At 35.8% G+C, this 19,263-nt stretch overlaps 1 long non-coding RNA gene across 1 annotated transcript in view; it reads right to left on the bottom strand.

The window, feature by feature from the left end:
- Window positions 1-10,041, bottom strand: part of LOC116177799 — a 58,954-nt gene extending 48,913 nt beyond the window's left edge. The window contains exon 1 of the long non-coding RNA XR_004146757.1: window positions 9,963-10,041. This is a non-coding gene — a long non-coding RNA (uncharacterized LOC116177799). The remainder of the gene's footprint in view (window positions 1-9,962) is intronic.
- Window positions 10,042-19,263: the final 9,222 nt, after the last annotated feature.

The raw sequence follows: 19,263 nt of genomic DNA, 5'->3' as shown, positions 1-19,263 counted from the left end.
TATGTATCAAATTTCGTTTAAATTCTTCCATAAATAAAAAAGTTGGCACTGCGCATGCGCAAAACCAAATTTTGAAATTGGCGTTTGATTTTCCTTTATCCCAAGTGCCTATGTATCAAATTTCGTTTAAATTCTTCCATAAATAAAAAAGTTGGCACTGCGCATGCGCAAAACCAAATTTTGAAATTGGCGTTTGATTTTCCTTTATTCCAAGTGCCTATGTATCAAATTTCATTCAAATACTTTTATAAGTAAAAAAGTTTGCAATTCGGTTTATAAATGGTCGAGATGCGAAAAGGGCACTGTGAATTTTGAATCGATTCGATTCAACTTTTGGCATTGCGTATTATATGGCTAAAGCTATGCCCATATTGAATTTCATGCAATTCAGTTCATAACTAACGGAGATGTAAAAGCGATCGAACATTTCTAAACAAAGTTATCGTTCACACGGACAGATAGATGGACAGACAGACAAAGGAACAGACGGACAAACCAACAGGCAGACGACAGATAGCAATGCAAAATTATAAACGATCTCTAGGATCGTTAATAAACGGCAAAAGTGTAAAATTATGGAACATGTAAAAAACGGTTTTTTGTTTTTTTTACAATAACTTTTTTTGTAAGCGGTACAGAAAAAATTCCTTCCTTGGTACAAGACTCGACACCATAACGAACCAAATAGCGAAAAAAGTAGAACAATAGCTCTTAAGATAAAGAACTAGTAGCGTCGCAAAACGAGCGGACGGACGGACGGACGGACGGACGGACGGACAAAGTGGCCACAATAGCGCATTTTTTTTTATTTTTGTGGAAATGCGCTAAAAAGGGTTTCTTTTATAACTCTTGCTATTTGTAACATATGAATGTCTGGTTTTCTGTGTTAATAAATATGAGAGGGTAAGAGAGAGAGTAAAATTTCTTAAACCTCGCAGGTAACTATGTGCAAAAAAATATTGCGCATGCGCATTCCAACTTTTGTATTTGCGCAATCCCAATTTTTTATTTACCTCGAATAAAAGTAAAACAAATGCCGAATTGAAAAATTTTTTTTGTGCATGCGCAGCTGGTTTTTTTATTGCTTAAGATATTTGAATGAAATTGTGTATCTAGGCGCGTCGAATAAAAGTAAAACTAATTCCGAATCGAAAAATTTGTTTTGCGCATGCGCAGTCGGTTTTTTATTTGTTAATAAATGAAATTTTGTATGTATAGGCACCTCAAATAAAAGTAAAACTAATGCCGAATCAAAAAATTTGTTTTACAAGCTATGTGATCTGATGGGATAGATCAACCCCTTAACGTATATTGTAAAAATGATATATGTGTGAAGATCTCGAAGATCGTTAGGTATTCTGTTGTATCGGATTTTTATTTATACCTATGTTTACTCCTCCAAATTCTGCACTTTTTCAATGAAGTTTTACGTACACGGATCTTTGTTAATTAATTGCGGAAAATGTATGTACTTACCGAAATATTTATTATGTGAAAGCATATTTTTGATCATTTACACAAAGGATATAACTAAAAAACGCGTTTGTTGGCTTATTATTGTAAGAGATACTCGATTTTTGTGTGTACCAATAAAGGAACCTTAAAAACCATATAATCATGAATCATGTTCCAAAAATTAATATGTGAGGGAACGAGATCGAGAGCTTCATTATTTTTATCATTTAATTTATTATCATTGCCATTAATCAAAGTCGTTATTTTTTTGTCGTTATCATCTCCGCCATTCGGATTTATTACAAAAGGTGCGACAACAATTTCAAATTAACGGATACTATATTATATACCTACGAACTTCTCGCGTTTGTTATTTCCTTGATTTTACAACACAAGCTTGGTTCGTGCAGGCAATTGCTTACTTTTATTTAATTACGGCAAAATAAAATAAGATTCGGCAAAAATTGCGGCCAAAATCTATAAAATTTTGTTGAAAATTAAAGTATTTATGGACATTGCACAAAAACCACTTTATTCGATACCGTAAATAATTATCACATGATAAATAACAAAATGCACTAACATTTTAATTCTATTTTACATTACACTATAGTACTTAGGTACAGATATTATAGCAATGATTCACATTCTATAAACAACAACCTCCACATAAAAAACAATTAAAGATAGCAGCACACCAAGTCCATAGATAAGAAATATTCCACGCACGTGGTTAAGATTCAAGACCACACGCTCATCTGGCAGCTCCTCCTTGTGGTTAATCTTCAAGTTGAAATTGTCGATCATTTTCTTACTTATACCACTTTCGGCGATGGCGTGAATAATTTTGTTCAACGGTACCATGACGTAATACTTGGTACGGGAATAAACCTTCCATTCCAGTCGTAATCCCATTAGAGAGCTATTGAAGATTATGTCGTATTTCGTGCGGTCAATTGTAAATAAATCTAACTGAGACTTAAATGTCATATAAATACACGGGTGGTGGATATCTTTACAAGTTGGTGTTTGACATAGGTGAGCTTTTTCAGAAAGTCGCCGAAATAGATCGTTTGTGTCCGCCTCGCCAGGAATGCAGGACGTGAAAATTAGGGGAGACAAGCAAACGGGCAGATTCGAATGTACGATCTTTTGCAAGGTGTCCATATTGTGTCTGTAATGACTTACAGTCATCGCTTTTATGAGATTTGCCTGAAAACCTGTTTGTAAGACGATTACGTACAAAAGGTACGAGATCAAAACGCACTTTAGAGTTCTGGGTCTCGGAACTTTGTTCAACACCCCAACAGTTGAGAGGGAGAGCATGTCAAGAGCAGTGCCGCAAAAGTTTTGCATCGTGAGTTCGGTTCCGGTACAGATTCTAATCAACCACCAAGTGAGCAATGAAGAGACAAATGTGAGAAATATTAAGATCCAAACCTCATATTCAAAAAGAACATCGATTAGAATAAACGAGGAGTTATGAATTAGGGGAATAATCCACGCCCATTCATCAACTAGAATGGTATGACTTTCGTAGAAAGTATCTCCACGATATGGAAAGATAACAGAAAAAAGTGATGTGTTGATATTGTTTACCTTTACATAAGACACATTTTCAATAATTGTAACATTAAACATTTCACCAAGATAACCTAGTGCTTTCTGTTGGATTCGATTAGATAAAGTGTCCAAATTATTTAAATGCACATAAGTAATGGGACACCCATACAAGTTACCCTGCCATAAATCAAAGCTGATGACCGTCCCATTATCTTGGCAACGCTGTACCAGACAATCTTCAAATACAGTACCGCATACATTTCCCCGGTCAAACGGATTACACTTGTACAATACCTTTGTGGAGGTAACAAATACTGCGGCATTGACCAAGGGAAAAAACCACAAAACTTTAAGAAACATATCCTTCACATTATTTTCCGATGATGTCACGACAAGAAACTTGCCATACGGAGATATCACATGGTTCCATATTTTCTTGCTACGAACTAATTTGCACAAAATCAACCATAAGGAAACAAAATCATCCGTGTAAATCAAATAATTTTTACCATTCCTCATGGAAGACCACACCGGTAGATCGACATTAATAATTGAATGTGGAATCTCGAAATGATCTATGGTACTCGTAGTATTCGCATCGAGTAGGATAAATGGCCAATCGTTGTCGGTGAAAATTGCACGAATAACCCTCGACACGCATTTCTCCTCTTGGACGCTCACACCCAAAATTTGAAGGCAAATACCTAAAAGTAGTACAGCACACACCCACTCTCTCATTCTAGGTATTGCTCTGAACAATTTCTCAAATTGGTGTATCAATCACATGCCGTCTTTGGCAGGTGTTTTAAATCAGAATGTGATTTTCTCTATCGTTACAGCGACTATTGATCGGAAATTGATGCCCATTCCAATGTGCTTAGGCTTAGATGATTAATGGAGTCGAGACTCATTAAAAAGTATTTTGTTGGCTATTCCCTACGTATAACGCCTTTTAAATATTAGGTATCGTATATCGCCCAACATTTTTCCTGTTGCCGTTTGCAGATTCCCGATTTCATCTTCTAGATCCCAGCTGCAGTTTCTCGCTTAGAATATCACAATTTTCAGTTACAGTCTTCCAATCTGGATTTCGTGATTTCAACTCCTGATTCTCGATTTCCATTTTCTCTTTATTACCTCACGGATTTGAAGCGTGCAGTTTCATTTCCAGTTTCTGGCTAACCGTTTTTACCTTCGAGATTTCAGACTTCACGTCTCAATGTACAGGGTGAGTCAACGATTGCGCGGAGTAACTTAATGCCTTGAAGATAAGATTTTTCGATAGAGTGCTTTTATATTATGATATGGTTATCCTCCACATTTTAAAAATATTGGGAATTATACAGGGTGCACCCACAAAGTAGGGCGTCAAAATGGTACATTTTTTAAAATAGAACCCCCTGTATTTGAATGCATTTTTGAATTCTATGTATAAATTGTACGTCTGTTTTATTATATGGTTAATATCCGAAAAGCTAGTAGTTTTAAAGATAATTCGATTTTTAAGAAAAAGTGGGCATTTGCAAGCGCGAGTATATATTGTCAAAATTATTACTTACATTTTGATTCCAGGCTTTATATCTTAGGTACAGGGTGTTTTTCTTGTAGATCCAAAGTTACAAAACTTCATATTAAAAAATCTCACTTTTTTTTAATAGAACACCCTGTATATTTTTCTGTCATCTTTTAGCTCCTCCAAAAACCTTCAACTTTTGATAATAATGTCCTATACCTATCTCTGATAGTTTTCGAAATATCTTGGATTTCCTGGTTTTTATATTCTAATGTTAAATAAGTTCTATGTATTTTACATAATAGTGAGGTGGCCATGCAAAAAATGGGACATTTTTATCTATCTCGTCCAAAACGAAAATATTCCGATTAATTTATTTTTCAAACAATTTATTTTAAGTCCAAAAACTGGAGAATAAGTAAAAACATTTGACTAGAAAGTAAATTTAATTTAACTCCTAATGTCATCCAGTCAGTGATATTAGTTTCATTTTTTTTCATATTCACCTCGTTATTATGTAAATTAGAACTTATTTCAGATTAAAATATAACAAGTAGAAAAACCAAGATATTTGGTTATGTTTTTACTATCAAATTTATTCTCCAGTTTTCATAGACTTAAATGAATTAGTAGAAAAATGAATTAATAAATATGATTTTAGTTTTGAACGAGGCAGATGAAAATTGCCTTTTTTTGCATGACCACCTCACTATTATGTAAATTACATAGAACTTATTTAAGATTAGAATATAAAAACCAAGAAGTTTCGAAAGCTATCAGAGATAGGTATAGGACATTATTATCAAAAGTTGAAGGTTTTTGAAGGAGCTAAAAGTTGACAGAAAAATATATAGGGTGTTCCATTAAAAAAAAGTTAAATTTTTTAATATGAAGTTTTGTAACTTTGGATCTAGAAAAAAACACCCTGTAAGCTATTTTTTAATGTTTCATAGTAGATGTATTTATTTGACTTTTACTTAACCCAGGATGAAAGATATAAAACCTGGAATCAAAATTTAAGTAATAATTTTGACAATATACATGATGCTTGCAAATGCCCAATTTTTCTTACAAATCGAATTATCTTTAAAACTATTAGCTTTTCGGATATTAACCATATAATAAAAAAGACGTACAATTACACGTAGAATTCAAAAATACATTCAAATACGGGGGTTCTATTTAAAAAATGTACCATTTTGGCGCCCTACTTTGTGGGCGCACCCTGTATAATTCCAAATATTTTTAAAATATGGAGAATATTCAACCACATCATAATACGAAAGCACTCTATCGAAAAATCTTATCTTCAAGGCATTAAGTTACTCCGCGCAATCGTTGACTCATCCACACTGTACAGCTTCCTCCCACTTTCCCGCAATTGTAGCTGCCACTCAGACCGTAATGACGTGACTTTAATGTGTTTTGGCTGCTATATAACTCACCTAGGTTGATCTTCAGATTTTAACCAAAGTTCTTGGACTACAGCCAATTCCATGAAAATCCACAGGTTAAGAAATTAAAAACTTCATTTCCGTACATGCAATTCGTTTGAGAAAATGAGGGTAAAATCACAGCAATTAGACTAAAAGATCTGGTGTTAAATAATCAGCAAACGTATAAAACAAAACATCAAAGAAAATTCGTCATCTACTATTAAAAAAATCCGATACAACTGACTACCAAACGATCCTCGAGATCTTCACACAAGCATTATTTTTACAGGAGTTGATTCTGTCCCACCAAATCAGCATAGCTTGTAAAACTTGTAAAAGAATGCTTGAATCGGCATTAGTTTTGCTTTTACTCAAGGTGCCTACACACAAAATTTCATTTAAATATATTAACAAGTAAAAAAATGAATTGCGCATGCGCAAAACAATTTCTTGATTCGCTATTAGTTTTACTTTTATTCGAGGTGCCTACATACAAGATTTCAGTTAAATATATAATATAATAAAAAATTAAACAAATTTAGAATTGCGCATGCCCAAACAAATTTTTTGATTCCGCATTAGTTTTGCTTTTATTTGACGCACCTGTATACAAAATTTCATTTAAATATCTCAATAAATAACAAACAAGTACAAATTGTGCACAACCCTTGTGCAGGTAAAGCGCATTTTTTTAAACACCCCTACGAAATTTCTTCCATAAATAAGAAAGTTGGCACTGCACATCCTGCACAAAACCAAATTTGGAAAATGGCGACATTTGTTTTTATTCCAAGTGGCCATGTATCAAATTTCATTTGAATGCCTCCATAAATAAGAAAGTTGGCACTGCGCATGCGCAAAACGAAATTTTGAAACTGGCGTTAAATCTGCTTTTATTCCAAGTGGCTATGTATCAAATTTTATTTAAATGCCCAATGGTTATATTTTTTTCAAATGCCCAATCGCCCTTTGTAGGTACTTTCCTTTGGCAATTCACTCTTAGGATATAAGGAATTATAACCCATCACGACAAGGGATCGAGGAGGAAGACTATGGTTAGTAAAAATTAATTCCTTTCGTTGAGACCTTTCATTAGAGTACCATGAAGGATAAAACTAGTTTCACTCCCCCCCCCCTCCATTCCCCCTCCACCCCGTACATTGATAAGAGGACAGAAATAAGGACAGTAGTTTGTAGAAAACTGTTCCTTTCGTTGAGACCTTTAATTAGAATACAATGAGAGATAAAATTAATTTTTAACATTCATAAGTCTTTGTAACAAGAATTATAAAAGAAACCCTTTTTTGGAGGTTTGGGTAGTTTTTGGGCTGTAACTTTTTTTTTAGTTTACGTAGCCGGAAAACAATAGCGACCTTTCATATATTCTGAAGAATATTTGTATCAATTTTCAAAGCGATCGTACGTTTCTACACAAAGTTATCGTGCACATGGACAGACAGACCGACAGACAGTCGGACAGACAGTCGGGCAGACAGTCGGACAGAAAGACGGACGGACAGACAGCAATACAAAATTATAAACGATCACGAGGATCGTTAATAAAGTACAATTAGTAACACAGTCTGCCGGGCGAAGGGAAGAACGCACAGACAGAGTGACAATTAAAGCGGCCACGATGGCCCGTTTCTTATTTTAGCGCATTTTTTCCAAATTTATTTGTAAAAAAGGTAGCTTTTAATCTCACTTTGGCCGATCGGCTGGCTGGCTAGCAGCGAATGTGGGCCCGTACAAGAACGCTTGTAAAAAGACGAGGAGTGTACCTAAAACTACATGTACCTATAGAGGCCATGTAATTAACTTTAAGGACGGGGGTACATGATATGGGGTCGGCGACATCTGGGATTCATCCCTGAGCGTGTTATACTAACGTGGTGATTTTTCAGTTTTTTCTTGTCTTTTTCTACAGTTTTAGTCCGATGTTTTTCAAATTGGTGTCGTCGGAAAGATCTTGTAAACGCGCACAACTCCTGCGTGATGGAACTTTGTTTTTTTCATAGGGGCGAAATTAACCATCTTTTGTAAGGCGCGGGTCTTCGAGGGGTAGTCGACTTCGAGTGCCCAAAAGGTATCTTCCGCTGCGAATTTTGTCACGCGGTTTAAAGTTTCTCCGAATTCGAATCGCGGTCTCTAGCTCTTTCTCGTGTCGCAAATAGAAACTCGGGCTATGAGAAGTGCCCAAAAAATTGAGTACTATTTTGTGGAGGTGTGCAAAATCAACCGCAAATGCAACGGGACGTTGGAAGTCGGAGCTGAACCGATTGGAACCAAATTTTGTACACTTATTAACGAGCCCCTAGCGAGTTTATAATTTTGCGGTGTCTGTCCGTCTGTCCGTCCGTTTGCACGATAACTCATAAACGAATGGACCGACTAGGATGATATTTTGTAGGTGGATTCTTTATCAAATTTGTAGATCGGAATTCGTGAATTGGCAATGTAGCCCAAAAAATAAGAAAGGGCCTTTTGCATCTTCGTGAGTTATGATCCGAATTGCATGAAATTCAATATGCGCATAGCTTTAGCCATATAAAACACAATTCCAAAAATTGGGCCCAATCGATCAACATTCACAGTGCCCTTTTCGCATCGCGACCATTTACAAACCGGATAGCAAACTTTCTTATTTATGAAGGTATTTAAATGAAATTTCATACATATACACTTTAAATGAAAGCAAAACTAACATCAGGTTTAAAATTTGGTTTTGCACATGCTATAGCCATACCCAGGAGCTCGTTTTCTATATTTGTTTAGTTTATTATTACACATAAAAGGATCGGGCTGAAAAGCTTTTGAGCAGCAAATTTGTAGCGCGTTTTTTAAGAATTAAAAAAAAAACTGAAACTAGTTTGATCCTTCATGGTACTCTAATGAAAGTTCTCAACGAAAGGAATTAATTTCTACCAACCACAGCCCTCCTTCTCGACCTCTTGTCGTGATCGGGTATATTCCCTTATACCTCAAGAACAGATTGTCGGAAGAGGATACTCACAAAGGGCGATTGAAACGTCTGAAAGAAATATATCCATTGGTGATGTCAAAACAAAAACTACTTCTGTTAAACAAATGCGCTTTATCTGCACAAGAGTTGTGCACAATGTATACTTGTTTCAAGTATAATAAGGAATAGCGTATGACACACGTGTATAAGTGCGTTTAAGGTACTTTCAACACTAACATTGTGCGTGCTTTCAAAGCGGGCTTAGGTATACACTTTTTCAAATAAGATAATACTACTACTAAATATTAAGGAATAAGGACCATATACAAGGTCTCAATCAAAAAACTGCCAACAAACTTTTTCAGTATTAAATGTATCCCAATATACATACAGTGAGTTTTTTTTTAATGCGAACATAGGAGTTTGCATGCAATGTAATTTCCCTATGTTCGATTTTAAAAAAAAACACATCAATATGAGGTGTGCGTGGTTCACATTCTCACCAGCAAAACGCCCAACTTGTGTGACTATGAACAGCAATTCTATAGTCTTTATGATGAAGAGCACTTGGTAAGATTTGTTTAAAGAAGCCATGTGAGGCCATAGCAACTTTAGGATAAATTTTTCTTAAACTTACGATAACTTGACCTCACAGACCACGCACTGACACCACAACTCATTGTGAACCAACCTTCAATTATTTGTAGTTCATGTGCACCTGATATTCTACTAATTTGATCTATTCAATACATAAATGAAGAAAAGTGTCTTCCTTGACATTCTAAGCAATAACCTAACCGATTTCGTAATTAAATTGGACGGCGGTATTTTTTAAAATGTGACAGCTGTCAATTGTATCTACTACTCATTTGAACTACTCCATAGATTGATGTGTTTTTTAAATCGAACATAGGGAAATTACATTGCATGCAAACTCCTATGTTCGCATTTAAAAAAAATTCACTGTATGTACGTACAAACACAGACATTTCGATAAACGGACCGAGTCATATTTTATATTTTTATTACGCACCAAAAATCCTCATGATCCAAATGTTACGGCTGACAAACAAAAAAAATTAAAGAAGGAGGGCACTTTTTTTACATACACTCTGTGAACTGAATTTATCGACTGACACTAAATTACCGTTTAATGGGCTACGACCACAATGCGTCACATAAAACATACTAATTTGTTGATCAATAATCACTCTAACGACTGACTAAATTACCTAAAACACCTTCCAAAGCGTACACCCGAACTCTTTACAGTAGTACAGAACGTCACAATGAACAAAAGCGTGCGCGTCCTATTTGTATGGTTTTGGGTACAAATTTTGAAAATCAATTGTGCTAGCGTTCAAGAAGACAATTGCGTGTCAAACGTTATTCGTACGATTTTCGCCGACGATGATTGGCCCTTTATTTTGTTTAATGTGAATAGCACGCAAACCATACACGAAAATTTAGAGATTCCCCATTCATTTGTTGCTGTCGATCAACCAATGTGGCCATCTCGATGGAGTGGTAAAAATTATGTAGTTTACGCCGAAAATTATACTGTTTTGCGGGTCACTCTGTCCAAACTTTTTCTCAGTGGCTTATGGGAGCATGGAGTATCACCGTATGGCAAGCTTCTTGTGGTGACATCATCACCAGATCTGAAGGATATATTTCTTAACGCTTTGTGGTCAAATACCTTAATAAATGTCGCCGTGTTGGTGACAACCACCAAGGAATTATATACGTGCAATCCGTTTAGTCCCAGAAATAAATGCGGTAAAGTATTTGAAGACTGTCTGGTACAAAGTTGCGAAGATGATTTGGTGATCAATTTTGACATATGGCGACACAACTTCAATGGGTGTCCCGTTGTGTATATGCATCTGAATATTCTTGACACTTTGGCCAATCAAATCCAAGCGACAACCGTAAATTATCTTGGTAAATCTTTTAATCTCAGAATTAAGCACAAGCTTTATACTAATCTAAAAGGAAATATCAACAAAACACTGTTTCATGCCATTTTTCCAAATGGGGCAGTTGCTCTCTACGAAAGCCATACAATCCTGTTTGATGATTGGGCATGGATTATCCCCGTAAGTCCCAACTCGTCCATTCTTCTCATCGATGTTCTTTTTGAATATCAAGTTTGGATCTTAGTATTCCTGGCGTTTGTCTCTTCATTAGTCACTTGGTGGTTGATTGCAACCTATTTCGGAACCGAATCCTCAATGCAAAGTTTTTGCCACATCGCCATTGACATCTTCTCTTTGTCAACTGTTGGTGTAGTGACCAAAATCCCAAAACTCAGAACGCTAAAATTTGTATTGATGTTGTACCTCTTATACGGTATTGTTATCCAAACGGGTTTTAAAGCTAATCTCATAAAAGCGATCACTGTAAGCAACAAACAAAGTATGGACACTTTACACAAGATCGTATATTCAAATCTGCCCATCTGCGTGTCTCCCTTAATTTTCCTGTCGTGCATTTCGGTTGAGACGAATAAGGACATAATTATACATGAAATATCTAAAAAAATGCACATATGCGAAAAACCAACGTGTGACGATATCCATTTTCCATGTATTTACGTGGCTCTCAAGTCTCAACTGAATTTATTTACGATTGATCAGTCAAAACACTATGTAATCATCAATAATTCGCTATCGGAGGTAGGAATGAAATGGAAAGTTTACTCCCCCAGCAACTATATCGTAATAGAAGCTTTAAACAGAATTATTTACGCCATCACTGAAAGTGGTATCACTAACAAAATTATTGACGATTTCTACTTGAAGCATAACCAGAGGAGAGAACCTTCAGATAATCGAGTGGTCTTGAATCTTGAACATGTGCGTGGAATATTTCTTATCTACGCAATCGGTGTGGTACTTTCTGCTAGTGCTTTTTGTGTTGAAGTTGCTGTTCACCGTTGGCTGTGAGATGCATTCCCGTTTGTATTACTATTATGTATAAACTCTCTAAGCACTTTATATTTAATTCCCTTTGGTAAAATAGTGTTAAAAGTTAGATGTATTGTATTTATCACTTTGGAAATGATTTGTGTTCTTATTCTTGGTGAAAATAAAGTTACCTACTTCTCTTAGACAGGAGACAGCAATAGTGATATTTACAATTTTACACTCCATTCTCGACGTATCCGCATTTGAAGTGCTGATCCACCAACTTGCTTAAAGGCAGTTTGAAGGGCGAAGGGGATAATAAAAGAGCAATAGTTTTAAAGGATTGGTTTCCGTCGAAGCTATAGTTTTAGGTTATTTATTCTTTCTGGTTATTTTAATAGTTTTTGAACGCTTTGTTGAATTACCTAATGGCTTTTATGTTGCTTCCGTAGACCATCTGGGATTCGTGACCAAGAACGTAGCACATATTCAAAACTTCGACCTCTTAATCACCGGCAGCAGACCATCATATCTTATAACCGTTAGGTACAATACAGTCATAGTAACGTAACATTAGACTAAACCAACACAGGCTTCAAACTAGCCTCAACATCAACACCACGATCGACATCCGCTATAATCAACAACTGATACATGCCAAAAGTACAACCGTATCTTGTAAAGGCTCCTGACATTATATAAGGTGAACACAATTGGCTTCTCTTAAAAAAGCTAAGACTCGTTGACTAAAAAACAATTTGCAACATTGTCTTTACTATTAAAAAAAGAGCATTTAGTAAACGTATTGATTACTAAATGTTAGCAGTTAATTTTTATTACATAATAAATAATAGCATATGATACACCTGTATAAGTGCTCTTAATGCTAGGTTATACACTTGTATCATATAATATACTTACTATTTAGAAATACACTAAAAATAGAGCACTTTTACTCTGTCTCTTGTGCATGTTTCTTTCAGATAGTCCAATCGCCTTTTATAAGTACCCTCCTTCTGACATTCCGCTCTTGAGATATGAGTAATTATAATCCATCACGAGAAAGGGTGGAGAGGGAAGACTGTGGTTAATAGAAATTAATTCATTTCGTTTAGACCTTGCATTAAAGTACTATGAAGGATAAACCAGTTCCGCTCCCCCTCCCATGCCCCTCAATTTCAATAAAGGGTACGGGAGACGGGCAGTCATTGGCAGAAAACAGTTCCTTTCGTTTCTTACCAAGTACTAACTGAGGTTATATAATCCCTATAAAGTGTTTCCTTTTACTACGTACATTCTGAAATGACAAGAAAATAAAAACACACGTAAAAAAACCAACGCCAATGGATCTGTGATTTGTGTATTGGGAGAAAACCATCGCCAACGCCTTAAGTAAAAAAACACTAAAATTTATTAAGCGCCTAATTCAAACTGTCTGCAGTCATTTTGAATCACCCGGTATACAGAGTGCCACTATGGAGCCTCACTTATCTTAAGAGATAGAAAGTTGACTAAATCAGGGCAAAGTTGCAAATTTCCGTTCTGAATATGAATCTGAAAAGAAATTTGAAATATCTTCAATAGTTTTGAAGATATCGCAAAAAAACGAAAATTTCTGATTTTCTTTTTTAATTTTTTTATGATAAACTAATCGTAGTAGACATTTCTAATTAACACATTATTCGGACACTTTTTAATGGAGATTTCAAATATGGCATCCTGTTTTTAATTACTTTCAAGATGACGGAGAAACACGTGGCAACTTTAGTTTTTCTTACGGGCGCCATATTGAATTTTAACATTTTGGGGTCTTTTTTTCTCTTTATAACAATATATCTCACATGGTGGTTTAGTATCACATTTTTCCTAAAAATACAATTTTTAATTTTTTGAGAAGAGTTACTACTGTTACCTTACTTATCATTCATGCTGGCCAACAAATAACATAATAATTTTGCCAAATACTTACACTCTTTGTTAATGGGATAGTACAGTTTTTGACAGGCTTTCTAGCATATACCTATAGGCATAATACCACAGATTTAAACATCAATCTGTGATAATACTATGCTATAGTATAGGATAGTGTGGATCTTTGAATCTCAAACTGTACGGGTTCATCAATGTTAGGCCTCTGTAGCAAAGCTTCTGCTATTATCCAGGTTAAATAGCAGAAAGACCTATAAGGTGGCGCCGTCCCCATCCAAACAAAAAATAATTTTTAAGGAAAGCGCACAGACTGCGCACAAATCTTCACAAAACAATTATGTGTGCATTTCGATAATAAGAGGCGTTGCCTTAAGTTGCAATCTAGGAGACATTTTTGAAAAAGGCTCTCTAAAAAATGTCTAACGGCGTATTGTGCTACAAACTGGCAAGTTCTACCATATATCTAGTTTATTAACGATCCTCGAGATCGTTTATAATTTTGTATTGCTGTTTGTCTGTCCGTCCGTCCGTCTGCCTGTCCGTGTGCACGGTAACTTTGTGTAGAAACGTCCGATCGCTTTGCAAATTGATACACATGTTCTTCGGGATATATTAAAGGTCGCTATTGTTTTTTGGCTACGTAGACTAACGGGCCAAAAAGTAACCGCCCAAAAACTGCCCAAGCCTCAAACCTCCAAAAAGGGTTTCTATAACTCTTGTTACAAAGAACATAATATGAATGTCCGGTGTTCTGTGTTAGTAAATATTTCTTAAACTTCAGGCAACTATGCAGATGCAAAAAAAATTGCGCATGCGCATTACAACTTTTATATTTGCGCAAACCCAATTTTTTTTATGTTACGATATTTAGTGGAAATTTTGTATGTAGGTACCTCGAATAAAAGGAAAACATACCGATCAAAAAAATTGTTTTACGCATGCGCAATCCGATTTTTTTTACATCTCCGTTAGTTGTGAACCGAATTGCATGAAAGTTTGTATATAGGCACCTCAAATAAAAGTAAAACTAGAGCCGAATCAAAACATTTGTTTTTCGCATGCAAACTAATGCCGATTCAAAAGTTCGTTTTACAAGCCATGCTGATCTGGTGGGACAGAATCAACCCCTTAAGGTGTATTGAAAAATGATGTAGGTATGTGTGAAGATCTCGAGGATCGTTCGGTATTCAGTTCTATCGGATTTTTTAAGTATACGGTTCGACGCCGGTGAAAACGATGCTCCCTGTTGCCAGACCCGGTTTTGACATTTAAGCCCTTAAATCCTAGATGGCGGCCGAAATTATGGTTTTTCGAGCCCCCAAGGCACGCCACTGAACGTTTTGGGTACTTTACGGGTAGAATAACATCTAGTACACACGACGATACTGTTTAGGTACACTTTCGTATTCATATTAGACGCCTAAATGCCAAAATACCGCTTAAAAACGTCAAAAATGCAAACATTCGTCATTTTTTTTTTTCTGGCCTGATTTCGGCGCCTAATAAGTATTTATTTCTATGATAAAGTTAACATTTATGTAAGTATGTGAGGACCTCTCGCAGCGCTATATGCCTGGGGCCTAAATATCAATATGGCGCCTGGAAAGTCCAAAAACAATGAAAAAGTCGTTTTTGCCGTATTTTTACTACACTGGCCACTCATTTCCCATTTCAGTGGCCCGGAGATATAATACGCAAATAGTGACTACCAATCCCGCAAAACATGAAAAACTGCAGGCTCAATATAATAGAAATCAACATATTTCATTCCCTAGGTCATGTATCAAGTTCGGACTTCCGCTAGATTATTCCCTATATCTCTTAGATGTGTAACAATTCAATATAACTCTTCTCTGTGGAATAGGTCAAAAGTTTTAGAGCAAAATGTACCCAAAATTATTTTTTACACATGAATTTGGAGTTTTGAAAGCTTTCAAACGCATTATGTCGAAACTGAAAGAGTACATCACGTGCACATTTGATAACCGCATGTGTGTGATTCAAAGATGTTAAATTATTTTTCTGAGGTCACATGGATTTTGATGCACCAAGAACGTTGGGAAAAACACCAAGAGTATTATCTCAATGACCAAAATATGAATTTGATCTATTTTTGGCAATCACCTGAATTTTGATCAAAACATGTCAAAATCATTATTCTTGCACTGATATCGTTGGGAACAAGATTAAGAGCGTTATCTCAATGACCAAGACATAAATTTGATGAATTTTTGTTAAGTATAAAATGAATTTTGTAAGATTAAAATAAATTGTCGTTAGAAGTGATTGTAATACTGAAGATCCTTCGATATTTCGTTGTATCGATTTATTTTCTCTCGCGGGTAACTCGCGAATGGACAAGTGCGTTCCTGGTACAATCATTTCGCGCCTGGGTGACCTTCACTATGAAACTGATTCTTCGGCAAACGATCATAATCCGGGCGCACCAAAATCCGGAATCTCCGCAACGACCTGACGATGATAATAGACAGACAGCATCATAGACACCCTGACGTGCGGTACCGTTGCTTGCATTACTATGGATCAGATTCTGTAACTCCAGACCTTACTCTAACGATTGCGGACCACGCTGAGTTGCCGAATGCCGAGACCTTGGCCTAGTCCAAAATACACACTTTCAAGGTGCTCCACGAAAGGAAGGTGCAACCCCTCGCCTGAATGCCACACCACTACAAGACATTCCACCGATAACCGGCAAATGCGCATACCTCTGCGAAACACTCCACGGAGAGCTCCACATTTACGTGAACTCCCGCTACGATTTTCTTCAAGTATGATGGTATTTTTGACGAGACAAAGACATTGAGAGAGAGGAAGAACTGTAGTGTTTACCGTTATGATTGGTTGTAGATTTTTACTGATTGTGACTGAATTTAGGAAGTGAATTAAAATAAAGTAGTCCAGTCCAGGCTGCGTATTGGCATTCTGTACTATTATTCAGAGCAGCTCTGGTCTGATTCGCAGTATACTATGGCTTCACGTTATGAGCAATTTGATAAGACATTATATACTGCGATTCAGAGCACCGAAATGGTTTAAACTTTAAGCAGGCCTTCCACGTGCATTCATTTCATCGAACTTGGAGTGTACACTCCTGCAAACAGACCAAGTTCGAACGTGGAAGGGCAAAGTTTGCATCGTTCTTGGTGCGGAGCGAAGAGTTTTGCCAATTCGGAGCGATGCTTGGCGCGCGCGTGGATGTGGTTGTCGCTCTGGAGTTAAGACATAAGTGAGATAGATTTACGCATTGTAGTATATGAGGAACCGAAAACGCATATCGTTATTTTCGCGTGCACAATCGTACTTGTATTTGTTCACCAAGTTTGTACGAACTATGTGCGAACGTGGAAGTGGTGTTTCAACATTCTGTCCCAAGTTCGAAGACATGGCGTTAATTCAAAGTTCGATTAAATGAATGCACGTGGAAGGCCTGCTTTAGAGTTCTGAAACACTGTATATAATGGGTTTCTATAAAGCACAATCATACACTTACAAAAAGTGTTTTTATTGTTACCTTTACAAGAAAAGTATATTTTTTGTTGTTTGTGTGTAATCAAGGTTCTCAAACTGCACTAAAATGATCTATAAAGAGGTATTGGTTGAAATGTGCCACGAGAATAAGTTTTCAATGATCATATATTTGGAACTAGTAGAACATGGATTTAAAGCGGAATTTTAAAAAAACGGGTGAAGATATTAACAGTGTTTGGTGCGACAAGTGCTTAGCTAATTTTAGTAATAAAACAAACACGAAACCGAGCACTAAACCATATCGGTGCTCTGAATCGCAGTATATAATGCATTATCAAATTGCGCATAACGTGAAGCCATAGTATACTGCGAATCAGACCAGAGCTGCTCTGAATAATAGTACAGAATGCCCATACGCGTCCAGGCTATATAATATTTTTTTACATAAAAAAGTAGTTACCGGGCGAAACCGGGTTTTTCAGGCAGGTGAAATGAATAGAAATTGGGAAAAAATAATTAAAACTGTTGAATTTTTCCGCGGGTGAAATCCCGGGGGTTGAAAGGGGTGGAAAGTAGTATTTTGCAAATTGTGGCAAAACTATTAATTTTAGACGAAAATGTTAAACGTAAAAGTTATAGAGATTAAAAAAAGAGCAACTTTTGTATCTGCACTATTTTCACATAACCTCCAATTTTCCTAGAAAAACCGGAAACACTGTTTTTTTCGTTTTTTATTCCTATTTTTGCGAAAAAATGTCTTAGGGGTTTGAACTTTGAAGGAAACATAGCTTGTTTTATGACAAAAAAGGAGATAATTTTTGGGCCCATAAAGTTTCCAAGATCTCACGATTTATGAAAAAAAAACACCTCTTTTTCTAGGGGATGAAAAATCTATTTTTTTTCATCGTACGGAGGTGCGCGAGATAGCAAAATTTTCGGGAAGGCTTATGTTTTAATAAACGAAAATATTAAAATATTATTCCTATAGCAAAAATTCGAGAAAATCGCCAAAAACTGGAAAAACAGTTTTAAGATATGCACGGTTTTTGACATGATAAATCAATATGTTGGATATTAATAAAGATTTTTTCGAAATTTGTCTTCTTGCTTCTCTTTAATGTTTGCTTAAATATTCTCTTTTGTTATCTCATGTTCAACTGTTTTAGTTAAAATATCTTTATTATTTCTTTTTTCTGCATCTTTACCGCAATAAAAGCAATTCGAAATAAAATCGGATTATTTTGCTTCCTGATTCCTGAACAATTTGTTTTTGTTCATTGACTCCTCTTCCTGCCTGTTTTATGCTGATACAATTGCGTTGGGTCTGTTGATAAACTTACAAAATCAGCTGTAAAACAGGCAGGAAGAAGAGTTAGTGAACAAAAACACAGGAAGCAAGATAATTCGATTTTACTTCGAATTGCTTTTATTGCGGTAAAAATGCAGAATATTGGAATAATACTTTTTAATTTTGATTATTAAAATGTAAGTCGTTACGAAAATTTTGCTACCCCGCGCACCTCTGTACGATGAAAAAAAATAGATTTTTCATTCCCTTGAAAAAGAGGTGTTTTTTTTAGAAATCGTAAGATCTTGGAAACGGTTCAACTTTACAGCCCTATCTTCTTTTTTATCATAAAACAAGCTATGTTTCCTCCAAATTTCAAACCCCTACGACATTTTTTCGCAAAAATAAGAATAAAAAACGAAAAAAAAACAGTTTTTCCGGTTCTTCTAGGAAAATTGGAGGGTATGTGAAAATAGTGCAGATACAAAAGCTGCTTATCTTTTTCTTTTTCGTCTAAAATTAATAGTTTTGCCACAATTAGCAAAACACCACTTTCAACCCCCAGGATTTCACCCGCGGAAAAATTCAGCTGTTTTAATTATTTTTTCTCAATTTATAATCATTTCACCTGCTTGAAAAACCCGGTTTCGCCCGGTAAATAATTTTTTTTGAAAATAAATTATTTTAGAGCTATTTGCCTGGACTAAGGGCACTTA

The sequence above is a fragment of the Photinus pyralis genome, unplaced genomic scaffold, assembly GCF_008802855.1.
Source record: "Photinus pyralis isolate 1611_PpyrPB1 unplaced genomic scaffold, Ppyr1.3 Ppyr1.4_LG8, whole genome shotgun sequence".
In the NCBI taxonomy this organism is placed as follows: domain Eukaryota; kingdom Metazoa; phylum Arthropoda; class Insecta; order Coleoptera; family Lampyridae; genus Photinus; species Photinus pyralis.
Note: the sequence above shows the minus strand (reverse complement) of the source record. Positions and strands in the feature narration are given on the sequence as shown.